Raw genomic sequence first — 26,555 nt, forward strand, 5'->3', positions numbered from 1 at the left:
ATAAAAGAAGCTGGACATTAATAAATTGCGTTGTATCTTTAAACACATCCGGCTCAAAATAACTAAATACGATTTCTGTAATAGAAAGCACTGGGACACCGGGACAGGCCACTTTGCTGGCGCATGTTAACAACCCCTACACATTGGCGTCTCCAAGCATGGGGCGCCGCCATCTTTTCAGGCAGTAAGGAGTCGGGAATGTATCCCGCGGTACTAAGGGTTCCACCCTGAGGGGTACTGTGTTAGTGACATGGACTGCCCCTAAGGTGTCCAATTTAGGTCTAGCAGGGCTACAACTGCGAAGACATGTCTAGCTAAATACAATGGCTCTGACTACAAGTGCCCCTAAGCAGTCTTCATTATTTATGGCACCCGTAAAATCCGACTCTGTGGGGTTCAGAATTTATCAGCTTCAATAATTAGTGGCTTTTTCAAGTTATGTCCTAAAAATATTGCGTACCATATAGATTTTTGCACTTACAGCGGCAAAGTCGACATTTCCCAGTGTTTAACAGGTCCTTTGAAATCTTGGCAGGTGCCAGGTACTGAAATGTATATAGCAGGGGCTGCGGATGTTATTACTCAAAGTAACTAACGGGAGTGATAAGGTCCGGGCAACTCACAATTCCAAAGCTGCGCACAAGTTTGCTCTAGGGTCTGAATTTTCTTGGTTTTTGTAATTAGACCCAAAATGTAAATTAATTCCATTTTGATCAGGGATCTCCAACCTTTTCTGTAATAAGAGCTACTTATGTTCAATGATAATTATCCCTAGCTTCTGTAAGTGACGTGAAAGTCCATTCAAGACTGCCAGCAGAAAGCACAGTGCATTAGGCAGGGTTGCCAGTAGTAAAGTAAAGAAAACAATCAATTTGGAATGCATCTACATGCGTAATACATAACAACCATAGCTGCAATACCCGGCACCAAGGTAATAATATGAGCAGTAACGTAACAAAATTAAGGGGGGCCACTTGCAAACTACATGAAGGGCCCCCCTCCGTGCTGTCATGCCAGGGTCCTGTGCTGCGGGGGGCCCCTGGAGCTCGGCCCCCCTGCACCACTGGGGGCTGCGGGGACCTTTGTTACTTCACGGAATAGGAGTAATAAATGTCTCCAACTCAAATAGTAGCTTACATTTATTTTTGAAATTTAACCATTTTTCTCAAAACAGCTTATGAGTTCTAAAAATACACACATTTTCATCTCAAATACATGTTTTTTCATTTTGACATATGAATAATAATATAACCAAGCAAAGGCAAAAGCCTTTTCAGTCTGAGATGCATACAGTTGAGCTACTAGCCGGTAGCTGAAGAGCTATCAGTAGCTCATGAGCTACTCGTTGTAGACACCTAGTTTAGAATCACCATATGTAAATGTATCACATGAGGCTTCTTTGGAAAGTCCTCATTGGTGTGGCCCTCTTAGATGGGACAACCAAGTGCTACAAGCTACAGCGGTGTCAAAAAGAAAGAAGACAGATTTGGAACCTAATTGGTGCAGGTTGTGGATGTTGGTATAGGCCATTCATAGCAGGTCTAAGGATGGAGGTGCAATACTATTAAAAACAGCAATGTATTCCTGACTAAGTATATTTTATGATATGTGGGTTTTAGACCTGGCCCTTTTGACAGGTTTATCCCCAAACTTGTTGCCTTCTGCTGCCTAATTTTCTGACCCTGTTTTCATTGGCTATAGGATTCTGGGCACTTTAACACTGCTCATCAGTTCTAAAGGACATATGCTCACTGTATGAATTGTGATATGATTGGTCATCCATGATTGGCACATTTGATTTACTGGTAAGCCTCTAGTAAAGTGCACGGTGTGTGCCAGGGTCTGTAAATCAAATGCTACTAGTGGGCTTGCATCACTGGTTGTGCCACCCACATGAGTAGCCCTACAAATGTGTCTCAGACCTACCACTGTAGTGTCTGCTTGCGCAGTTGTAAACTGCCATGTTGTCCTTGCAAGTGCACCCACTTTCCAGGCCCAAACCTTCCCTTTCCTCATATGTGAGGCACCCCTAAAGTAGGCCCAAGGTACCCCCATGAGCAGGGTGCAGTGTATGTGAAAGGTAGGACATGTACTAGTGTGTGTGACATTTCCTTATCGTGAAATACTGTGTATTTTGTGTTTCACTATTGAAAGGCTGTCTGTCCCATAGGCTTATCATTGAGGTTGCACTATAAAATGTTTATATGAGTAGCTTTCAATAGGGACAAGATAGAAAAATTGAGTTTAGGTTCTCTGAACTTAACATTTATTAATGCACCTTTTTGGTGAAGGTGGTTTTTAAATTCTGTGTTTGAAAATGCCACTTTTAGAAAGTGGTACAGAAGAAAAAGGGTCCCAGTGGGACACCCTTGGAAGAATGGTTGAATGATAATAGAGGACCCGTGGGCTCCTAAGGCAGAGAGTGGAAGGATGGCAACTTCTATGTAAGGATTGGTTTGTAAGTTATTCCTTTAGAAAAATAGAGCCAAGATAAATCCAAGAGTTCCAAGTTACGCGAGAAAAGCATGTTCGCTCTCTGCCTCAGGAGCCCATAGGCCCACTATTATCATTCAACCACCCCAGTGATTGGTGGTTTACGGTGCCCCCCTTCAGTCCTGAGGAAGACCCCTTTGTAAGGATCAAAGTCAACCTACGTATGGCTGGGGTAGAAACGTCGACATTTCCGTTTTCTCTGCCAGTGTGGTCAACAGTGCTTTTTCACTGGGCCAAACTAACAACATAATGGCTGAATATTAGTTCATAGCCAATTGTCACGCTGGACAGGCTTCTTTTTGTAAATGATACTGTGGATGTATATATTGTTACTACCTTCCCTTTCCCATTGAACCCTCAACTTGCGCACAAACTTTCCCTTCTCCTTTTCCTATTCGGGGACTTTTTTGTACATCATTTCCAGATGTTTGCTAGATTGAGAACATTCCTATGGGTGTTCAATATGAATAAAAAATATTATAGCAAAACCTTACAGTGTAAGTAATTTAATGCATGCTGTTGCATAAATATTTGTTTCTTCCAAGGGTGTCCCACTGGGACCGTTTTTCTTCTGTACAGATAATTGGTCCCAGTGGCATTTCTGGGTTATACCCATTTTTGTAACTACTTTTAGAAAGTGGGCATTTTCTTACTTTCCCATTCTTTGTACCTCTGGCTGTTTGTGTAATGATAGTCTGGTGTTTGAGTGACAGGAGCTGGGATGTGCATTCACTGTTGACAGTCCCGGGGGGGTTGAGGTGTGCCCTGCCTTGCCTTGCCGCCTCATCGCTGGGCTGAACAGATCTGGTCTGCAGTTAGAGTAGTGGGAGGAGTTTCACTTGCACCTGAGTAGGCTGTGTCTCATTTTTCACAATGCTGTCTCCACCTCCTGTGGTCATGCTGCACCAGAGAGGACAGGACTGGTTTGGACTGATTTCAGAGATCCTTACAGCAAAGAGAACAATCACAATTTGGGGTATACGGATTACACCTATAACCCCAGGACTTTAGATTACTTCCAAGAACAAGAGGACCCTGCCAAGAGGAAGAGTAGAAGGACTGTGTGAGGCGCGCTGCCTTTTCTGAGTGAGAGGTGGGTTGGCCTGCAGTTGCTGCTTCTGACTGTGGTGGAGGAAAAGGACCGACTCGTTTGGCCCTGATGTGGCATCCTGCTTGTGAAGGGAATCTCCAAGGGCTTGTGTGTGCTTGCCTCCTGTTGGAAGTCTCAGGGAAATCAAAGACTTCAAATCAAAGAACCTGCCTGGAAGGAAAGCTAAAAAAGCTGTCTCTGATGTGTGTGGGCTAGGACCGCCTGCAGTTGCTGCTCTGGTCAGGAGAAGGAATGGACTGTTTTTCACCTTTTTGGTAAACCAAAGCGCATGGTGAGCGCTTTGTTTTGTCCATTGCCCAGAGCATGTTGAGTGCTTCCTTTGGGGCATATGCATGTGCTTCAAACATAGCACTCCTAACAAATGGAATCAGCATGTGTGGAGTGCTGCACTATCCCTCATGCTTTGTGGCAGCAGGAGGGGAGAGCGTGGTGTGAAAGAAGTGCTCTTCCTCTCCATGCCAGCAGGTGTCAGCTGGCGAAATAAATGAAGGGATAACCCGGCTTAGAGCACCAGCGTTGTTGGGCAACACCGATGCCCCCCGGGGTCAGGGCCCAATCGCCGAAGAGCACTGAAACTAGTTACCAGCTGGCATGCTTCACCATCCGGACCGGCGCCATGGTCTCGAATGAGCAGGCCACTGCAATAGGTGCGGCTGTCAGCCCAGTGAGCAGCCGGATCCTGACGCGACATATACAGGAGAGATGGAGAGAGATCTCTCATACTGGCCGAAACCAAACGAAGTCTCTAACGTGGTCCAGTCCCTGGAGCCCGCAGAAGGTACTGCAGAGGAGATGGTGCCGCTGGGTGGAGGCCCACGAGGTCAGCTGTAGGCATTTGGGCCCGAGAGCCAGCCCCACTGCTCTGTGCGCACCGCAGGTATGCGCCCAGTCCGGTGTGAGCCGATAAGAGATTATGGTCTTTGGGATAGCAGCTGCTCCGTGTGCCAGTGGGCAGCTGCGGATGGCTGACTCAAGCGTGGGACCCAGCGAGGTCACCCTGCAGACGGAGGTAGTAAGTACCTCCTGTGTCTGCACATACTTGGAGAGGGCCCACAATTTGGAACTGGCCTCATTAAGGAAACAGTTCGGAAATTACAATATAACCCATAATAGGGGCTCAGATGCTTCTGGGCCCACACTGGTATGTCCATCACCGCATTGTTGGTAATAGGGGTGCAGAGTGCTGAATCCTTTGTGCCTCTATGGTGATTAGGTGATTCCTCTAGTTTTGTGCTTTTGCAACCAAGGTACAGAACTTGCGCTAATGTTGTAATTCAGGTATTTTATAACCTGATGCATTTCTTTTGCCCTGGTGCTAGTGTGTAGGTGGTCTTGCCTTACAGGAATTCAGGAGTTACATTGATATGAATAGTAATGATGTTTTTTTATGACATGTGCAATTTATACGTTTTTCCTTTACTACACAACATGTAATGTTGTGACAAATGCCTAGTGGCAAAGTGATTATTGATTTATGTGAATGTGGTCTAAGTGTATGTGCATTCTTATGAAAAGTGCCTCGTGGCACAGTGAATAATGTAACTGTGGTCTATGTGTTTTATCTACAATATATGAAATATTTTTCTATAACCTTGTTTCGAGTCTCTTTTTGTTGTGTGCCTAGTGTGTGTGTGTTGCGCAAACGCTTTACACCTTCCCCCTCTGGGATAAGCTTGACTGCTCTGCCAAGTTATTAAAGGGGTGAGCAGGGGATATCTTGACTCCCTTATCCTGAGTAGAGTGGTGGGTTCTGTTTGCCTGAGGTGCATGCCCTAGCCAACCAGAAACCCAATTTCTAACAGTGGGTTGTAGTATATTGCATCAGTTTGTATTTTATGAATTCATGGTTACCAAGATCTAAAATGGTTTCATTACAAAATTCAAGATGTGCAGTTTGGCAGTTACTACTGACAGTGGCACGGTACTGGCCGGGTTCTATAAGCGTATGCAGAAAAGGCCTCAGCCACAAAATTGCATAATTCCAGTGGCCCTGACTATAAGTGATGCAAACGGCCTTATATGTCTGAAAAGGTCACAGGTGTTGCAAGTGCTTGATGGCTATAGGCCCAGGCAGTGCAATGGTGCAATAAAGCACAATGACCAAATTATGCAACTGTATTTGTTGAATTTGTCAACTCATAAAAGACTATTGATGCCAAGAACTTTCTGTATCAAAAAATTTAACTACGTTTTCATTCAAGCAGGATTACATATTGAATGTATGCGGGAATCTTGCATGCGTTTAGCACACATGCCTTCACAAGGTCGTCATTAGAACAAATGCATTGGTACGACGTGTTCCTGTAGCACGTAAGTCATTAGAACAACTTGCCTTTTGGGGGGGTGCTGGACTTTGGAATAGTATGATTTACTATTCCAACTCTAGTCTGCGCAACAGTAGGGAAGGCGTAGGACTAAAATCCAACACCATTCCCCCAAAGCAAGTTGTTGTAACGGCTTGCGTGCTGAACGAATGTGTGGTAACAATGCATTTGTTCTATTGCCAGCGCTTTAAAGGCACAGCATGAATCCAGCTTAATTCTAAAGGATGTTTCCCTTAGATATTTGTACAAACATGCCTATTTTAACAGATGTTCAACAAAATGTTATGCATTCAGTACTTGCTGTGCATTACATTACCAAATATCAACAAATGTTATTGATATGTTTTGCAAATTCTCTCTCTCTCAGAGTAAATTAGGTTCATGTTTCTTACTCTCTTCATGCCAGCATTACCTTACAACCTTTTCCCTTGTATCAGTTTTGTTCTTTGTAGATGCAAAAGCTGGATGGTCTGTTGAACTACACTTGAGAACCTAGGATAATATGAAATATTTTCAAGATTTCCCCAGTCCAGTTCAGTAGAATGCTGTGACAGTGTTTTTCTGCAGAAGGAAATGCACAGTTCGGTCTTGGATTACCTTATCCAGCCGTTTAGCCAGTTCCATTTTTCTTGTTCACAAAGTGCTGAAGGGCTTGAGGCTGCTCTTAAACATAAACTTCCTCAATATGCTAATTTCAGGACGGAGGGACTCAGATTCTTTCAGAACTCTCTGATACTTGGCAAACAGTTATGTAGCTAGGAACTGAAGGCTGTTTACTTTGCATGCTCAATTTATCCCCATGAGAAGATTTCTTAAAGTTCCAATGTGGCAGTTATGACGAAACACTTTTTTTCATATTATCAGCCCCTTGGTACTTCACAAAGCTCCTTTGTTCACTATTCTCCTGCCTCAGGTCATGTGGGAATTAGCTAATAATTTACCAGAGTGGCAAGTTACTGATGACTAAGTACCCCCCTATCTTGCATCTCCATATTCCCTTGACAAGAAATCTTACTTACTACTAGGGTTCACGTTGAACTTCTAGGATTCCACTTGCACCAATGCCCCATTTGACAGACTTCTTGTGTTTTGTCATTTACACAGTAGCATGCATCCTGAGACTTACCTCAAGAGCTGAACATATCTGTAGGACTCTTTCCATCCTCCACCCAGTCCATCCTCCTGGCCCTGTTGTATAATCAGGCTCTTCAGCCTTTTGCCTGGATTGTGAATGTCTTGGGCCTGATTAAGAGTTAGGCGGCAAAAACCCGTAATGGAGGTGTGGTGGCGGTTAAGACCGCCGCCTCAGTGGTCTGACCGCCGTATTACGAGTATGGCGGTCAGATCATGAGTGGACTGCCACAGCCCCCAGGGATCCATGATCCCTGGTGCTGGCTCAGTGATCTTAAGCCAGCAATATGCTTGGCGGTGCAACTGCAGCACTGCCAAACATATTACAAGTTTCCTCCCTATGACCCTAACCATGGTTGTGAGACCGTATTTGTTAGCGTGGCAGTGAGGAAACAAAGGGGGCCCTACAGGGCCCCTAGTGCCTCATGGCCCATGGGATGCATGCATAGGGGACATGGTGTGCCCCTCTGTTTGCATGCACTCCCAGTTCTTGCACAGCATGGACATGACAGTCCATGCTGTGTAGGAACTTGCTTTGGCATTCCCATTTCAGTGCCTTTTTGAAAGGCACCGCAGTGGGAACGCCAAAGGACCGCCCGCCAGACTATGAGGAAATTTATAATCTGACAGGCGGGCAGCGGTCGAGTTTGGTGGTTCGCTAACAGGGCAGTGGTGTGCCGCCCCACTCCCACACATTCAAACTTGTATTCAGGCCCTTAGTCTGGTCAGATACGTTTGCCATCAATCTCATGAAGTACTGTGTTGATGGCTTTCCATTTTGAAATCAAAGAAAGGAAAATCCAATTTCATGTCTGCACTCCACATTGTAATCAAACATGTCGGCATCCTGAGCTAGTGAAATCAACATTCAATGACAAATAACAGGAGCCTTCTGACCCAAGGAGAAGTCCTTCTTCCACCTCACTTGCATGGAGTTTCTTCTAGGGACATTCACCATCAAGAGTGATATCAACATTGATGAGGAACACAACTGTTGCATCAGGCTGTGGAATAAAAAACATCTCTAGAATCAGGTACACTAACCTGTTTGGCTGGATTAAATGAAAGCAAAGAACCTGATGGCTCTGACAAAGGATCTCTTTATTAACTGCTTCGAAAGGAAACTAGCACTCTGGCAGAATATGCCCCTCGTCTGCAAAGTCAGTAGAATAGTAGTTTTCAAGGCACCTGAGGGACTTAATATATTTCATGCTCAATCTCAATTTGTTTTGAGTGTTACAAGCCCTGTGGGGTCCTCTGGAAGTTGATTGGTTCATTTCTCTCCTCAGGACAAATGGAGATATATGTGAGCCGACAAAATAATGAAGATACTTCAATAATCAAAGTCTTCATCCAGGATTGGTCTATTCTAAAAGAGTTTGCATTTAGCCCTTTCAAAATAATACCCCACCAAAGTCATGCCAACGTGGTCCGTGTGACACCATACGGAGCTACTTTGACCTGGTACTCATCACTGTTACAGTGCGCAATGTTTCTTCTATGTCGACTTTCAGCTTTCTGGAATATGCTCTGAGATCCATTTTCAACAATTCACAACATAATTGTAGAAGGTGCCTTTCCCTTCCAGTGTTTCTTTTTAACAGTACCAGATAATAAGATTTCATCACCATGCAACTTCGAAGCTCACCGGGGAATATTGTGCTCCAGGAACCAAATATGCCTATTGCAGAAGAAAATTCATTTTTTCCTTCTAAGTAAATTTCACAAGTCTTCTGGTATCAGCATGAATCATTTAAGGAAGAGCAACTATGAACACCGGAAAGCATTCAGCAACAATGTTCCAATGGCTGGGCCTTGTTATATAAGTGATTACATTCTCATACACTGTCAATGGAATATTTGTAACCTTTCCACCGCTAATCAGCGACAAATCTGCGGTGTTAATTTGCAATACAAGCATTTCTGTAATTTGAATGTCCGAGGTGCTGTTCACCAACTAATCAAGCATGTTATTGCTTATCCTGAATATATGAAGAATGATGTAGTTTACACCAGAAAGGCAACAACAAATTCACTTTCCATATTTAGATATCAGTTTGTGTTTTATAGGTGTGTCAATTTCTTGCCAAGTTCCATCCAGGCCTACCTGATCCTATGTTCTAGGTCGCGGCTTGCGTCTCGGAAAGGGTCTGTCTGTTAATTCTCAAAGGCCTTTCTTCCCCATTTCTGAGAACTTCTGCTCTAAAGCCACCCCCACTTTCAGTTCATCCCTGCTCAATGCTATGTTTTAAGCACATGAAGCGACTACCCATTTTCTGATCCAATTTTTCTGACCACCTCTGTCTTTGCATGACTGCATGCCTCAAGGAACAGGAGAGCCCAACTGTTTCTTTCAAATTCACTACTCTTTTTTTCTTTTGGCTTATTGTGCACATGGCTGATCAGGTGCTCAAGAGCTTTGAATATGGATATAATGTGCGCCTCCTTGCCGTCAATGTTTTTTTTTTTGAGCCAACATAAAAAGACTGCATTTTATTAAAGAGAAGGAGGTGGATATTATCTCTCTCTCTCTGCTGCTTGATTGCCTAAAATGTGGTTTTAATAACAGTTATAATGGACATTGGACTCACCAATGACCCAGAGGGTTTAAATGATGCTGAAAAGCATAATTGGAAAGCCCAAGAACCTTGAGGTTAGTTGAAAGTTTTTGTCTTTACCAGGATCATATGCCTGTGTGTGTCTTTTTCCATTATAAATCAGTATTCAAACCGTGATTACATAATTTTCTGAAATATTTTCTGCTGTAAAGAAATTGCCATAATCTAGCTGGATGTAAATATATTTGCAGTTTTTAGTTCCTAACATGGTGGTCAAACAATGATGGATTGGAATGCAATCTGAGTAGTTACCAAGGGCTGAGATTAATTCCAGCACTCCATCTATTACTTTTTTACCTCCTCCAGTGCGATGCCAACGTGTGACAGGTATGTCTAGATGTGGGTCTCTTGTCACTGAGCTATTGGACAGTGGCTCCATCTCACTGTCGAGGTCAAAGTAGGCCGAAACCGGTCTGGAATTGCTTGTGTTTCCATTCAGACCTGACCTGGCGTTTAGGAGTGGACTGCTATTCCTACTGGAGCATGACCAAGGCTGACCCTTTCTTGATCACTATTGCCATATTAGCACTAACACTAAGGAAAACAAAGATGCTGTGTACAATGTATGAATATTATATTCACAGTGTTTCTGAACTATGTAATTCAATGGAACAACTGTATGCAGTGCATTCAAGTAGTACATAAATGGATGCAGCAAAGGCTTATTTAAATTGTCACATAATCAATGTGTAGTTCGTAATATTTTAATTCCTGATTAAAAATGGTATTGGTACTGTATCAGAGTAATTTTATTACACTAATAGTGAGTTATTTATTACCGACTCTTAGTTTATAAAAAACTGAAGCACAACAGCTGGAACTGGACCTTCGCTGGCAGATAAAGTAAGTACACAATAATTTTAAAGGTATGTTGTATGTGTACTCACAGTTAAGAGTGTGATTGTGTGAGAGAGAGCATGTTTATGTGTAAATCTGCATGTGTGAGCCTGTGTGTGTGTGTAGGGAAAGTGAGTGCTTGAGAGACAGGTAGTGAGTGAGAATGAGTGAGACTGAATAACAGTGAGTATAAGTGAATATGAGTGAGAATCACAGTGACTTCAAGAGCCCAAGAGTGGGTGAGTGAGAATTAATGTGTAAGAATGTGTGTGCTGGAGTGAGAGAGAATGAGTGAGAATTATGAACAGTACGTGTAACTATGAGTCGGAGTGAGTGAGAATAAGGAAGTGAGTGCAGGTCAGCATGGGCAAGTACGAGTGTATTAGACTGTGAGTGAGAATGATTGTACATTAGTGAGAATAATTGAGTGAGAGAGGGAGTGCAATAGAGTGAATGATAATGGTTTTTGAGTGCATGTGAGTGAGAATGAGTGTTGAGTGAGTGAGTATGACTAGGAATGGGTGTTACGCTTTCAAATCTACATTTGGCCCGACATATTGAAAGCACTTCCTGACTTACAGAGGCAATTGTGGCAAAATACTGGCATTGGTATCCGGGAGGCAGTCACTCATAGTATATGGATTACAATATAGGCAAACTTCTGTGACTATTATACTCCATATCATTTTTTGGGATAAGGTGCAATCCATGGCCCATGGGGGTGGGGAGGGGGCACCAGGGTAAAATGTTGGCCACCACACAGTGGGGGACTTTTACGACATATAGATAGCATATTTAAAAAAATTGTTTCACCAACTGGGAAGGAATAAGAAACAGGGGCGGCCCAAAACCACCTCAAACTTTATATGCAAACACATATAGAACAAGAGTTCCGTGTGGAGTGAACAATTAGCTACTCATCAAAAAAAAATTCTGCTTCGTAATAGTGTTCTGTGCTCAAGTGATCACTCGGTGAGTGAGTGAGTGAGTGAGTGAGTGAGTGAGTGAGTGAGTGAGTGAGAATTAAAGGGAAACAAATGCAAGGTGTGTATGTATTACACAAATGGGCTACAGAACAAATGCAATTTGTTGTTGCTTAAGTTTAAACAAAAAAAGAGCCTGTTTATAAAGCCCTTCAATTGTCGCAATCGTCGACGTCTACGCAGGACTGACCAATCATTGGGGACCCCTGTTGAGGAACAAGGTAACTGTGTCTAACACTCTTTCAAGCCTTCTTTTTTGTCCCCACAACTTCAATAACTAAAATTAGGAAGTGGATTTGTTTACAGTCGATAGTCATGATGCTCCCTTTAGTGTTAAGCACTGACTGAGATGATCAATTTTCCTCTAATAGGTTTGTTTATCTAGTTTGGGTGATGTGTCACTACTTGTACCAACTCACTTTGTCTCACATGTAATGGATTCTCAGACAAATAGTTTTGGCTGTTCTGATAGATTCTAATCAAGCATATAAATAAGTAAGTCATTCTATGGGCGTGGCCTATTATTATACGTCATTTACACAAACTCCTGTACTCCTTACATAATGAGATGGCGGATACATGTCGCTTTTTATTCACAGTATGTGTCTCTTGTTTCATGTAATCTGTAAAGTTATGATTATAACTTTCAAATGATAAATGGTGGAAACGCCACTGATGATTGTGCAATTGGAGCATTTTAAAAACAGTCTCTTTTATTGTTTAAATCTTTGTGATTCAAGCAGCACAAGCAACTACAAGTAGCATTTGTTCCATATCTATGTTTGTAATGCACACATTGTGTTGGTCTCCCTTTAATTCTCACTCACCCACTGTGTGACACTTGAGCACGGAGCACAGTCCGTCATGAAGCAGAAAATGTTTGTGAATACATAAGCGTTTTGAGGGCCTCTGTCATTACTTATAATTATCATTGATGTGAATTCGATTGTGAACTCCACCCAGAAGAGTGGCTCTATATGCGCACCGCATGGAGAGCGCAGGTTTCATGAGCTTGGTACACCATGAAAGGACTTGTATATTTAACGAGAGTCCCTTCGGAGCTCATGGCCTTTTAGCAAATTTAAGAGAATATTTTCATCTAAAATGTACTATTTGATTACATTTTTTTCAAACTTTTTTGTTGTTGCATTGGCAGAATCCAACTGAGCCTCTTTAAATTAGGTCTGGATTACTTGCTTCAGTTGCTACAATTTAGGGCAAGTATTGTATTATGCGAATAATACCCCACCACTTTTAAAGATCAGGTCAGTACCCTTACCTACGTATTTAAAATAGGCACTTGTACTGTCATTATATTAATCAAAGCTATTGTGGATCTTCAGTGACGTCAATTAATGTAATGTCAAACAGTTTAAGGTCAAGTGACCACTCCCAGGGAAAATTCCGGGCCAAAGGTTATCTGATGTCATTTCCTTTGATATCGTTCAGATCAAAGGGTGTTTGATGTCACATTCGCTGCCCTGAATCGACGTCCCTCGATGTCACAGCAAAGCACAATCATATATTGAATTAAGTGTTCAATAAACTATTGTTACAATGTCATTTGTTAAGCAATCGGGTAGCATGTACATACATGAGCAGTAAACGAGAATCCTGCTTCTTCTTCAGTTCGGTCTGGACTGTTCCCATGAGGCACAGGGTCAAGACTGATTTGCATATGGCTGGGTCTAAACTGGGGTGGCATGGTGAGCAAAAGAACGATGGATTTAACCCAGATCTCTTGACTGGGGGTGAATGTATGATTTATTCAGCATTCCGTCCATCATTTGTTTGCGTAACACTTTTCACCCTAAGTGGGATGGGTATGCCCAGACGTGGGTCCCTTGCTCACTGTGCCACTGGATTCAAGCTAGCCTGGCTGATGAAGGGTAATACCCAGAAACCGGTCCCAGGATGCTTGTTTCCGGTCCAGGGAGGACCTGGCTTGGCAGTTTGGTCTGGACTGTTCCCATGAGGCACAGGGTCAAGACTGATTTGCATATGGCTGGGTCTAAACTGGGGTGGCATGTTGAGCAAAAGAACAATGGATTTAACCCAGATCTCTTAACTGGGGGTGAATGTATGATTTATTCAGCATTCCGCCCATCATATGTTTGCGTAGCACTTCGAGCAACGATGCACAAGGCACAACTACATTTTCTTTCCTAACACGGGCAATTAGTAAGTCCACTTAGGTGGGTCACAGACCAAAGAGAGGACCCCCCTCATCAAAAGATGCAATGTCCCCTGGCTCTCTATTTAAGTGAGTCAAAATGCAGAGTATATCTAGATGCTTCTCGGGCACCGGCAGCTGCTTCACTCACCCACTTTGACGATTTGCGATCTCAGTTTAGTCTAGTCCATGACTGAAAAACGCTCACAACCTCAAATGACAGCTTGGCTAACTGGCATAGAACCTTGCATCTTGTTTCACAGCTCTACAGCACTTTAAAATCGTATTAAGGAACAGAAACATCTGTAATTTCGATTCTAAGCTGTGCACCAGGAGCAACTGCAACCTCAGGTCAGATTCTGTGGTCGGATCTGACGAAGGGGTCTCGGCTGAGTGTGAGAGAGCTGCAATTGCAGCTAAAAGTTAGAAGCAAAGTCATGGACTTGCAGTCTCAGCTAGCTTTGAACAAAAGCAAATCAAGGACAGAAAGTCACTGCAAGTGACGATTCTCCATATCCAGCTGAGAACAGCACCAGAACTGCATTTGCAATATCAGCTGCGCTAGAGTTCTAAATTTTATCCAAACTCAAAAGGCTCCCACCAAAAATGCATCTGCCAGCAGAGGCTTCTGCCAATCCGACTTGGGGTGCGTTGCGGGGAGAAAAAAAAAGTTGAAACATGTATTTTTTACTGCCGGCCTGCATTCCTCTGCTGTCCCGCTGGCCCGCATTCTTCTGCTCCCTCGCCAGTCCACGTTCTTCTGCTCCCTCGCCAGTCCACGTTCTTCTGCTCCCTCGCCAGTCCACGTTCTTCTGCTCCCTCGCCAGTCCACGTTCTTCTGCTCCCTCGCCAGTCCACATTCTTCTGCTCCCTTGCAAGCCCACGCTCTTCTGCTCCCTTGTCATGCCATGCCTCGCTCCTCCTGGCACTACAATCCCCAGGAGCAGAGGCTTCCAGACTCCCTACGCAATCCCAGTACCTCTCTCTTGTTATTCCCAGCATGAGAGAAGTGCTGGGATTGCCATTTTAATGCCCCGTGGGGAATAGGAGCATGTGCCCTCCGCACTGATCATATTCCCCAGGAACAGCCTGGAGATATCAAAGCGCGCATGTGCACACTTTCAGTGCCTACTACCACTCCCCCCCCCCCTTGCTGATGCGGAAACATGGCCCGCCCTGCCCCAGACTTGCAGTAGCAGATTAGAAGTGAAAAATAAAATGACAATAAAATAGTTTTATTGTCATTTTATATTTCTTCTGTGTGCTGGCATTTAACTGGTGAGGCTATGCTCCTTCGCCATAGTGGAGGAGCCGAGCCTGGTATCTGCCCTCCCAGGTTAAAACCTCACCTCTGGAACAAAGGGTGCCTCGTCTCTCAACTGTCTCCAACAGATGACAGAAGACCAATCCCAGCTCAGAGCCCTCCTCTTCTGAAGAATCAGCAATCCTTCAGTGAATGCAGTCTCATCTCATAACTACAAACCCTAATGATGGGCGTAAAATGTTTAACCATGTGTGTCCTTGCAGTATTGGATCTCCACCCTTGCTTAGGATAGGAACCCTCCAGGGTGAATGCCTCCTCCAACATCATCCATGGCTCTTCATCCATTGTAAAGATAAATCATGTCACGCTACAGCCGCCCTCGACAGACTGGGCCCTTTAAGTCAGGTCAGAACAATGCTACATTGCAAATTTTCCAGATCACGCATATATTAAGCCACAATAGGCCATATGCTTCATCTGCACTGCAAACACATTTATTCTGATCTTAACAAACCTTATGTTCCTATCAGTCAGGAAATCCCATTGACCAAAATGGCAGAGCGTAAATGTGAAGAGTTTGCTTCAAGCTCCGCATGTAAGAAACCCTCCAACTCTAACGACAAAGGTGCAGTTCCACTCAGAACTCTTTCTTCCCATTTTCCACTCCCGCTTCAGGACTCTAACCCACATGACGGGGCACTCAACATCATCAAGAACTGCAAGGCACATTGTTGGAAATATAATTTCAGCGAAATCGGCCTCCGATATTAATACGTCTGCAACACCACCTTAGCAAAATGCCCCGCGTAACAAGACTGCATTGGCACACCTGGGCTGCACCACTGTCCTTCTAAAAGATCCACATTCCAGTTCAAGAGCTTTGTGCTAGTGGTTCCTCTACATACTAAACACATAACTACACGTGGCAGCAATAGATATCTCAGTGCGTAGCTCAGAGCAGGAACCACAGCGAAGACTGCGGTCCCGTCTTAGCACGGTGCTGGATTTGTCAGTTGACGACATTGAGCTATCGCTGGAGGAAAAGTACCTGATGGAAAGATGTGGGTTGCCTTCTGGCCTATACCTCTCGTAAATTTATAATTGTGAGGTTCACATTTGATGTGGCCTATTTTTGCCATCCTTTCGTCACGGCCCATCTGCTTTCCCTCGCTTGCTTAAGACCTCCCTAAGGGCATGCTAAGACTCTCTGACACAGTTTAGAAACGATTCTGGAAGGCTCCAGGCTAAATTGATGTGTTAATTCGCCTGCACCTGGATATCATCTTATAGAGATGATTTTGTACTCTTTACTGCTGTGAAAGCGTTAACCCCCTCTCAGCTTTTGCTAAAGCTTGCAAAGCCTGAGACAAGTGTACAGGTTCCAACATCTAGCACTAACCAAAATGGTAAGATTTTAGTAGGTTTGCGTTCATCTGAATCAATTGTCTGCTTTTATAAATGCTTTTGATAAACAGACTCTTAGAGAAACATGCCACCAAGAAAAGCAATGAAGACGATGTTGAATTTAATTTGTATAAATCCACTTTCCCAAAGGTTATCTTCAGAAAACTAAATATTGATCGATAGGGAGAAACCAATACACACTTAAGAGCAAGGTGAAATACCTGCCTGGCAACCTGTGCCTTTGATAGGCTAGGATATGAAAGATTTAAGGTAGCCAAAGGATTCTTTGAAAAGTTACAGCTTGATTGATTTTCTGAAGGATTTCTGTTACAGGAAAGTTTATAGATGCCCTTTGAGGAGTACAAAAGCTGGATGATTATCACTGAGAGCCCCATATCCTTCATCAGCTTTTTATGACACATGATGTTTCAGATAGAAACTGAGAGAAGGGACAAAGACCTGTAGTTACAGCAACTAACTACAATAAACAGCCACAAGGTTGTCTGAACCAGGCTATATTTGCCGTATGAATAAAAATGGTTCCATCGAGATCAATTGTGAACCTGGCTACCTGCCCATCACCTTAAGGACAAGCACCAAGGGTCCTGTTCGAGGCGGGGATGTGTTGGAGGAAAAGGGAGGGGAGGGGTGCAAGAGGCATTTGCATCTGCTTTGTGTGCCCTGGGACACTTTGCTATTACAGAAGGGGCCACAAACACTTGTGGGGGCCATTCTGTAAAATAGGTAATTCTAGTGCAAAATGTGCACTAATGTCATCAAAAGGGAGCTTTCCATCATTTGATCAGGGGGAGGGGAGTAGCCCATGTCAACCCTCATTTGGATGGGCAAGATAAAATTTTGGCAGGAGATATTACACAGAAATATTTTTGACATTATTAATTTGTAAACCAATGTAGGCTTCCAATGAGGTTTCTCCCACAAAATCTGACATGTTAAATATTTCTCAAGCATAATCGGTTTGTTTTCTTATCTTTATGAAATGGGGAATTCATGTAGGGCTTATGTTTCTCTGTTTATTCATTTTATTTATTTGTGCTTTTGTATAATGTAAACGTGACCCAAAGTGGCAGATTGCTTTAGCATAACATTACCACATGTTATGAAAAGGTGACTCTCACACTCACACACAGAGCAAAACAGATATGGAGACTAGAAGAAGAAAATGCTTTAAAGTTTTAGTTCCCAGTTTGAAAACAGAACTCAGTGATATAAATTCACTGGAAGTTGAGTATCAATTGATTCATGTAGATTTGGGAAACCCCCCATTTTTAAGAGTGCTAAATCTTCTAGAAAATGCTTTCTGTTGCCTTCTTTCAGAATAACCACTAAAAACATTTAAAAAATGGTTCAGAAGTATTAGTTCCAAAGGAAACATTTCATTTCACTCATAAGGTTTTGAAAGAGCAGTTTTCTCTGACAGTAGCTTGTAAGGAGTTATACGGCTCAGGTGCATACACTGAGAAGGATTGTTTGAGTGTCTTCTTTCTTCTCCAGCTCTGTAGACCAAAAGCAAAGGTGTAACTGTGTAACAACTTTGACCATCTGAGACGGCTAATCTTTTTGGATACATAATTGGGGGATTCAGAGTGGGAGGAATTCCTAATAATGCAAGACAATTTTTAGACTGCAACTTGCTGTGATTGGAAGCCAAATTAGTGAGCTGAACATTGGAGTGATGTGGTCAATTTTCCTTGTTCTGGAGAACAACTAATCAGCAGTATTCAGTGCTGCTTGGTAAGGGGTGAGATGTACTTTTGTTATCCCAGTTAGCAGGGAGCTACCATAGTCTAGTCTGGACAAGACTAGAAATTGCACCACTTGTTTTGAATCATCATCTGGTATAAAGAATGTGCTCTCCCTTCAAAATCTAATTTGGAATTGGGCACTTTAGGCCATGCGTTAATGTATGATTGGAGGTGGGGATTCTTGTCAGGAACAAATCCTAGTGATTTTGCACACTCTGTAATTGCCAGCCTAAAAATGTAGAGAAGTTGTAGGGGGAGAGAAGTAGGAATTAGGTTTTTGCAGGATTTAACTTCGGATGGTGGATTTGTAAGGATCTGTGAAAAGACAGCAATTCTTCGGTAGAGGACATTTTCAGACATAGCAGTATACCATTGACATATATCGGGTATGAAATGTTAGAATTTTAAGACAAACCCCTATTGGCTCCATGTATATTTTGAAGAGAGTGGGAGAGCAAATCAAACGTTTTAGCACACCTTGTTTAAAAAGAGAACGGTTGGTGTGTAAACTAGCGATTTGCCAGATTCCTTATAACGATAGCCTTAACTGCCAACATTTCACCCTGGATTTTCAGGAGCATGGCATGGTTGACTGTATCGAATGCTGCTCAGAGATCCAGGAGGAGGAGAAGTCAGATGTATCCCTTATTCCAGATTACAGAGCATCGTCTATTGTGTGAAGCATTACCAGTCTTGATGGCAAAGTCAATTTTGAAACCTGACAAGGTAATCAAGAAGGATGTTTTCTGCAACTAATAGGTTGAGTTGCTTCTCCACCCTGCTCCCAAGGGGTTTGTTTGAGAAAGAGTCAATTCGATAGTGTTCAACAGTTGTTTAAGTCTTTTGTGATTCCCTTTGTTTCTCTAATCTTTAGACTTTCTGGTACGACCCCTTGCAGTGTTGCCAAGTTGATCCAGAATTGTGTGAGGAAGCTACTACTTTCTTCAATGATGTAGCACAGAATATGATCAGTGAAGTGAAGTGAGGAAGGGAGGGAAGCAACGTTTTTTCGAATTGAGATTGAGCAATCTGGCAGAATTTTTACCAAGTGAATATGCGCTCCCGACAATTCAACTCATCGGTGTGGGCTGAGAGTTACTTAGCAATAGATAGTTAAATGTTGTCAATTTTCTCTTTGAAAAATAGGGTAACAAATGTACAATTTTCCTCATGGTATTTATTTGGTAGTGAGTTTGTAGGAGGTTTAGTAACTTGTTTGATTAGTTCAGAATGAGTTTTGGGGATTTTATTCATTTTAAGGTTTATCTCAGAATGAATGAAAGGTCTTTGTATTTTTTCTTTTGGTAGGAAGCATTGTTATGTTCTGTATGAAAGTATTGCGCTGTCAGAATTATTCAGTCATTCTGAGGGCTTTTCTGCACTGTATGAGTCGGTTCATGTTAGACCTGGCACCATTGGCGTGGGTCTCCCTTCCATTTTTTGCTGTTGCCTCTTGTGTTTTTGCTGGTTATAGATGCTTTGGGCACTATGCCACTGCTGTTCAGTGCCACAGTGCAAGTGCTCCCTATGGTAAATTGATGTATGGATTAGTGACTCCATGATTGGCTTGATAGGTTTACTGGTCAGACCCTAGTACAGTGCACTGCGTGTGCCCAGGGCTTGTAACCAGTGCTGCTGGTGGGCTCGCAGCACTGATTGTGCCACCCACCGGAGCAGCTTGTAAAGTGTGTCTCAGGTCTGCCATTGCAGAGCCTGTGTGCAGTCTCGTACTTCCATGCTGACTGAGCAAGTGCACCCACTTGACAGTCCCTAAACCTTCCCTTTTATATATATTAGTCACCCCTATGGTAGGCCCAAGGGCAGGGTGCATTGTAGGTAAAAGGTAGGACGTGCCCTGATGTGTGTGGCATGTCCCGATAGTGAATTACAGCCATTTTCATTTTTCACTATTGCAAGGCCAACTGTTCTCCATAGGCCAGAATGGGCAGTTTGATAATAACATTTTATGATCCTAACCGACTCAGGGAACATGGTAGAAATTCGAGTTTAGTATGCCTGAACTCAGAATGATAAAATTCATCTTTTAGTGAAGTTGGTTTTAACATTCTGTGTTTGAAAATGCCACTTTTAAAATTATCAATTTGTTGGTGATTACCTTTTTTGCTCACAGATTCACAGTTGTAAAATTGTTTTGGATGCAATGTTGTTCTTCTATTGAACGGATTCTTAGGTAACGAGTTGTGTCTAGGTGTCAATTGAATACATTTAATCTATGGTCTTTGGGTTAACTTTGTCTCTGCTTCTAGTTTATCAAATTCCAGCCCCTTTGTTCCTCAACTGAATTAGTCCCCCCTTCCTTACAAGTATTAGAGTAGGCGCTAGCCTAACAGGGATTCCCTGCCTCGAAAAACATTGTTGAGGTTTGTTGCGTATGTTAAGGTGTTTGTAAGAATTCTGTGGTCTGTTTGCAAATTACTTATTGATAATCTTCCCCTCCATCCTCGTGTACACTTCAATAAAACCATAGATTAGGTCCTGTTTATTTCACTAGTCATTATTATTTTTCACTTCTCCTTTCCTTGAGGGAAAACACCGTTGACCATTCAAATGACAGAGCCAAAAACTTTGAGCTATAGAGAGGATGAAACAGAGGAGCTCCTTAAAAGACCTTCCAAACTAAATATAGGGAGTACTACTACTTATCCAGGCAACCAATCTGAACTAGAGAAAATAACAAGACTAAAGAAAAAACAAGTACGTACTGCTTTACACGGGGAGGTCCTACTAGAGCACTTAAGAGCTGGAACCATAACAGTAGGCATCCAAGTTAAAAATGTGCCAGTAATTTTTATAGATCAGCCAATTTATCTGGGTGACTTTAGCCATATTGGCACATAGTGCTCCAGGGACTGGATGTTCCTGTCTATTAAAGCAGCTGAAAGACTCAGCCAGGAAGAATTAGACCTGATCAAGGAATTAGAAGAGGCTTTGCTAATTAATACAGCTATTGAGAACGCAAAGGACTTACTGGCCAAGTTAGAAAAAGAAAATATGATCTTTAAAAAAACACGGAAGATCTCAAGAGAACGAAATTACAAAAGGATATCCAGAACTTTAGTGAGGCCAGAGCCTATCCTTACCTAGATAAGGATTACTACAAGCAATAAAGCAGTGTTGGCAGCCTCAGAACTTATGGAGGTAGAAGTAGGAAACAATTCATTAAGTTTTCAGACGATTCATCGTACTCGGACAATTCAAGTGACGCGGAGCCCTCAACAAGCGCCAAAGGGAATCAACAAGTGCGTTTCTTCCAAGGACCTCAGCCTTTTTTAGGCAGAGGCAACACCGGCCCGAGAGGGAGAAACAGAGGTAGCCAGTGGTACAATCAGAATCCCAACCAGACACAGTACCAAGGGGAGATAACAACCAGGAGGAACACATACCGGTGGTAACAAGTACAGTGAGTCCGATTTACAATCTGACTAAATTTGATTTAAGTACTACTGAAATTCAAGTACTTAATAAAGGGCTTTCTTTTATACCGACGATTAAATCTGATATAAGTCGTACTAAATTGGAAATGATCCAATTTTTTTGCATGATGAGATTCAAAGCGTTTTTTTGCGGACAAACCTTGGAATCCAGAAAGGAGCTACTCCGGATTGAAAGATCCCTCCACCTTCTTTCCTCCCACAAGTGGTATACCTTTAGAACTAGTCGTTTTCGAAAAGAACGTCTTGAAAGAATTAGATGCTCTAGAAAGCAAACAAACATATACCTGATGGAATATCAATAAGGAAGAACAAAATGCGCTTGAATCTCTAAAAAACATCCAAGAGATTATAATCAAGCCAGCTGATATGGCGGGGGAATTGTGTTGATGGAAAGGACAAAATACGAACTTGAAATTCATCGCCAATTGCCTAACGTGGACTATTATCGCAAACTTGATCAAGATCTTTCTAAAACCATTGGAGAAAAACTAACCGCATTAATACAAACTGGCGAAGAAAATGGATGGCTGTCACAAAAGGAAGCTAAATTCTTGCTTAATCCACACCAAGAACACCAATGATGTACATACTTCCAAAAATGTCACAAGGATGCGGACAACCCCCCTGGACGCCCCATAATTTCGGGGGTGAATTCATTGTTGGAAAGACTGGCAAAATATATCGATGTCTTCTTGAAGCCACTGGCAAGCTCGACTACCAGCTATATTAAAGACACCATGCAAGCCATAAATATGTTGGAATGGCAGACTTTTGATCAGGAAAATGAACTTCTAGTCACCTTAGATATTGTGAGTTTATACACGAATATATCACAAGATAAGGGGCTAGAAGCCATGTACCACTTTCTGGAACAACGCCCCAGACCACATGCCATCCCCACATCATTTCTGATCGACCTGGGTAAACTATGCCTAAAATATAATTTTTTTGAATTCAATAAGGAGCAATATTTGCAGATCAAGGGCTCAGCAATGGGCTGTCCATTTGCTCCTGAGATGGCTATAATGTTTATGGCGCTCTATGAGGAACAGTGGCTCAATCACAACAACCCTTTTGATGGCCATATAAAAATTTGGCAAAGATACATTGATGATGTATTTATGTTGTGGAGGGGGGGCCAGCGCACAAATTAGAGGAGTTCGGCATTTGGTTAAATCATAGGAACCCAAATATTCAGTTTACTTTCCACTCAAGCAACTATGAAATCAATTTTCTGTACCTATTGGTAAAGCACGAAAATGGGAGAGTTTTTACGATGCTATTCTCCAAACCAACAGATCGAAACACACTATTACATTTTTCCAGCTTTCATCAGGGAAACTTGAAAGACAATCTCCCCTTCAGCCAGTTCTTAAGAATTCGACGTAACTGTTCTCGGAGAGATTACTTTCTTAATGATAAAATACTCTTGGAAAAACTAGTTCTACGACAGTACCCTAGAAGATTAACGAAACGAGCAATGAAGAGGGCGTGGTATACACCCAGGGAGTCTTTACCAACACCAAAAGACAAAACAAAAGAAATGCCACTGGTCTGCGTGACCACCTTCTCGGGATCCACTAATGAAGTTAAGATGATCGTAAAACGCAATTGGCAATGTGTTAAAGGGCTAGACACCTTTAAAGAATTCCCAATATTTGTATTAAAGAAAAATAGGAGTATTACGGATCACCTGGTACGGGCCAATACCAATGTCAATAAAACACCACCGACTATACAATCAATGTTGGCACTACCTCCAGTTCAAGGACATCACCGCTGCGGAAACAGTAATTCTTGTATTAGTACCATCGAAGACAGCGAGTTTGAGTATAGAAATAGGATTATCAGACATGAAGAATTCACCAACTGCAATACTCCGAATGTAGTCTATTGTGTGGTCTGTCCTTGCCAACTAGCCTATGTTGGGAAGACAACTCAACAGATTAAAACGTGAATCACACAACACAGATCGAGTATTGACAGTGCCTATGGTAAAGCATTGCATTGATAAAAAGCATGGACCCCAAGAAATAAAATAGACAGTATTAAAACAGATAAAAGGTGGCATGATCGATACGCTCCTAGCCAACTAGGAAGCAAAATACATCTTGAAACTAGGAACTACAGACTACGGTTCAAATGAACTTTCTGAAATCATGCACTGCATCTAGTTGATCATATAGGTGTGAATACTGTCCAAGATTCAAGACAAAGTGGATACCATCGTCCGTGCCAGTTTCCTTAAAAATGCAACCATTAAGAACATATGACCCCCATTTGAATGCGCTATACAATACCAGTTGCAGATACGATGGGCCGATTAGCAAAAGATAAGAAATCTATAAAGCTTTTAACAATTCAACACATAATTATAGCAGCTTTTGAGCCAGGTGGCGCTATTGTGAACAAAGATTTGGATCTCGATAGGAAGTCAGGCACACTAAACTGGAAGAAACTGTACCGGAAGACAGGCTACCAGAAGTGACGCTTGGTTTGATTCCTCTCTATAGAAAGTCCGCCTAGAGTCAGCGAGATTTACTTCCAAAGGAACCGGCCGCCATACAGAACAGCTGATAGAAGAAGAAAGCCCGTGTGTGACTTTGGACGAATGTGCTGATTGCTTACAAAAAGTATGAACGGAAGAAATGCGAACTAAAAACGGAACCTTTCGGGTGATGAAAGGTAAAGAATTCGTTACATTGTAAAAGCGTGCATGCAACATCGTCGCTTGGCAACTTTTCTGATTGCTTAAAAACGCGGACAATGATTATGTCTCCCTGCATGCCGCAGCGCTATGTTAAGTAAAGATTGGCTGCATAATGTATTATATCAGAACAGATTCTGCACCAGCACCTGCGTGCAGCAGCGCAATGTTAAATAAAGATTGGCTGCATAATGTTATATCAGAACAGACTCTATAGCAGCACCCCGTTTTTAGAGAAACATGCCCTACAACTCCTAATCGTTGATAGTAGCGATTTAGGCACCATCCTACATTGTATGGATACTGAACTTATGACACTTAGAGACGCTTTTAAAAAAAAACATACCCTCTTAAAGAGATGCAACCTAGTAAGATAAGGGAAACCTAAGAGGCCCTAGCGTTTTTGTTTCTCCTCCGTTTAATAAGGTGCATATCCTTTAATTCACAGAGAGCAAGTCCATATAGGTAGCGGATGCTGCTTAGTCCCGAAGAAACTATTTGGCTACCCTTGAAAGTGATATAATCCACCTTATTAACTGCTGTTATTTCTGCTATAACTATTGTTTTTATAACTCATGTTTATGGTACATCATTTGTCTGTTTCAATGTTTAATGCTTTCTTATCCAAAACTTTTATCTATTTATTGGAAAGTTTTTATGGAATTTAGCGATTGTGATTTTTTATATTAGTGATATTGTTGTGTCTTGTATGAATTATTTTTTTAATTCGAATAAAGACTTATGATGATGATGATATAATCTACCTCATTTTACAGGTAAAATGATAATGTGTTTTCCCCCCCTCTGTACTTGGTAAGACGAAATGTATTATCAGGCACTACATTTATTTTATTTATTCTTTACCCTTTAGTGTCCTACACAAAGCACCACAGCCCTGAGGAAGACCTTCTTTAAGTTTTTCTGGTCCCCCCCTCACGAGGGTTGAAACACGTTGGCAAAAAACGTGTTGGCAAGAAAAAACCCTTTTCACTTGTTTCTTTTTTTCCCGCACGAGGTCAAGAGTTTTAACATGCCACAACTGATTGGAGACTACATGAAATGTATAAGTGAACCTATTAATTGAGGTTTATCTGTGTTCAATATGTATCAATGTGATCTCTGACCTCTCTTTTACTTTGAACCGTGTATTCTTTTCTGATCGAGGAAAAATGTTGTATGATTTTCCCGATTTATTTTGTTATATCGTGTAATCAGTATTTAGGACCAAGAAGATGTAAATAGCTGCTTCGAAGTACCGATCGCAAGTCACTTTGCATGTGTACTGCTTATAAGTTTATAATACTGTATATAGATTGCAATAAGATTTGCGATGATGAAATGTTTTTGATAAAACACAAAAAATCAACAAAAAAAGAGGTTATGGATATAAATATGTGAATTAAAAAATCACCTTTTCTATAAAATTATAAATTTGTTGGTGATTACCTTTTTTGCTCATAGATTCACAGTTGTAAAATTGTTTTGGATGCAATGTTGTTCTTCTATTGAACGGATTCTTAGGTAACGAGATGTGCCTAGGTGTCCATTGAATACATTTAATCTATGGTCTTAGGGGTAACCTTGTCTCTGCTTCTACTTTTAGAAAGTAGGCATTTTCTTGTCTAACCATCCAAACCTGCCTCTGCTAGGCTGTGTATTCCTTGTCTGGAGTTTGAGTGACAGGGGCTGAGGGATTCCAGGAGACAGGGTGAGTCAGCACAAGGCTGAATAGAGAGATCTGCATCTAGATGGGTGGGAGGGGTTGCACCTGGGATCTAAATAGGGCTGGGCCTTCCCTCTACAATGCTGGCTCCACCTCCTGTGGTGTGTCTGATGTCCCTGCCCTGCACTGTGAAAGGAAAGTAGGAGACATGTCAACAAAGTGCTCCAGTACTGACTAGAACTGGTTTGGACTAGGCAAAGGCCTCTCTGCCTTCAGAGAACAAAGAGACAAGGAGAATAAATATGGGGACCCAGGCCCAAGAACTTTAGATCACTTCTGGGAATCAAGACAAACCTTTTCTGAGGTGAAGAGCCAGGAAGCTGAAGGAGGAGAATACCCCTGTGCTGTGTGTTTGGGGGTTAGCCTGCAGTGGTTGCTTCATTACCAAAGCGAGGAGAAAAAGACTGAGTGTGCTTTCTATCAACTTGAAGAAGAATCTCCAAGGGCTTGAACTAGAGCTTGCCTCCTGCCTGAAGTATCAGGGATACAAGACTTCACCAACCAGCTCCCCCCTGAATTCCCTTTCTGGGAATTGAAGTGCCTGCTGTTGTACTGGGCCTTCTGAG

The sequence above is a fragment of the Triturus cristatus genome, chromosome 3_2, assembly GCF_964204655.1.
Source record: "Triturus cristatus chromosome 3_2, aTriCri1.1, whole genome shotgun sequence".
Lineage (NCBI taxonomy): Eukaryota > Metazoa > Chordata > Amphibia > Caudata > Salamandridae > Triturus > Triturus cristatus.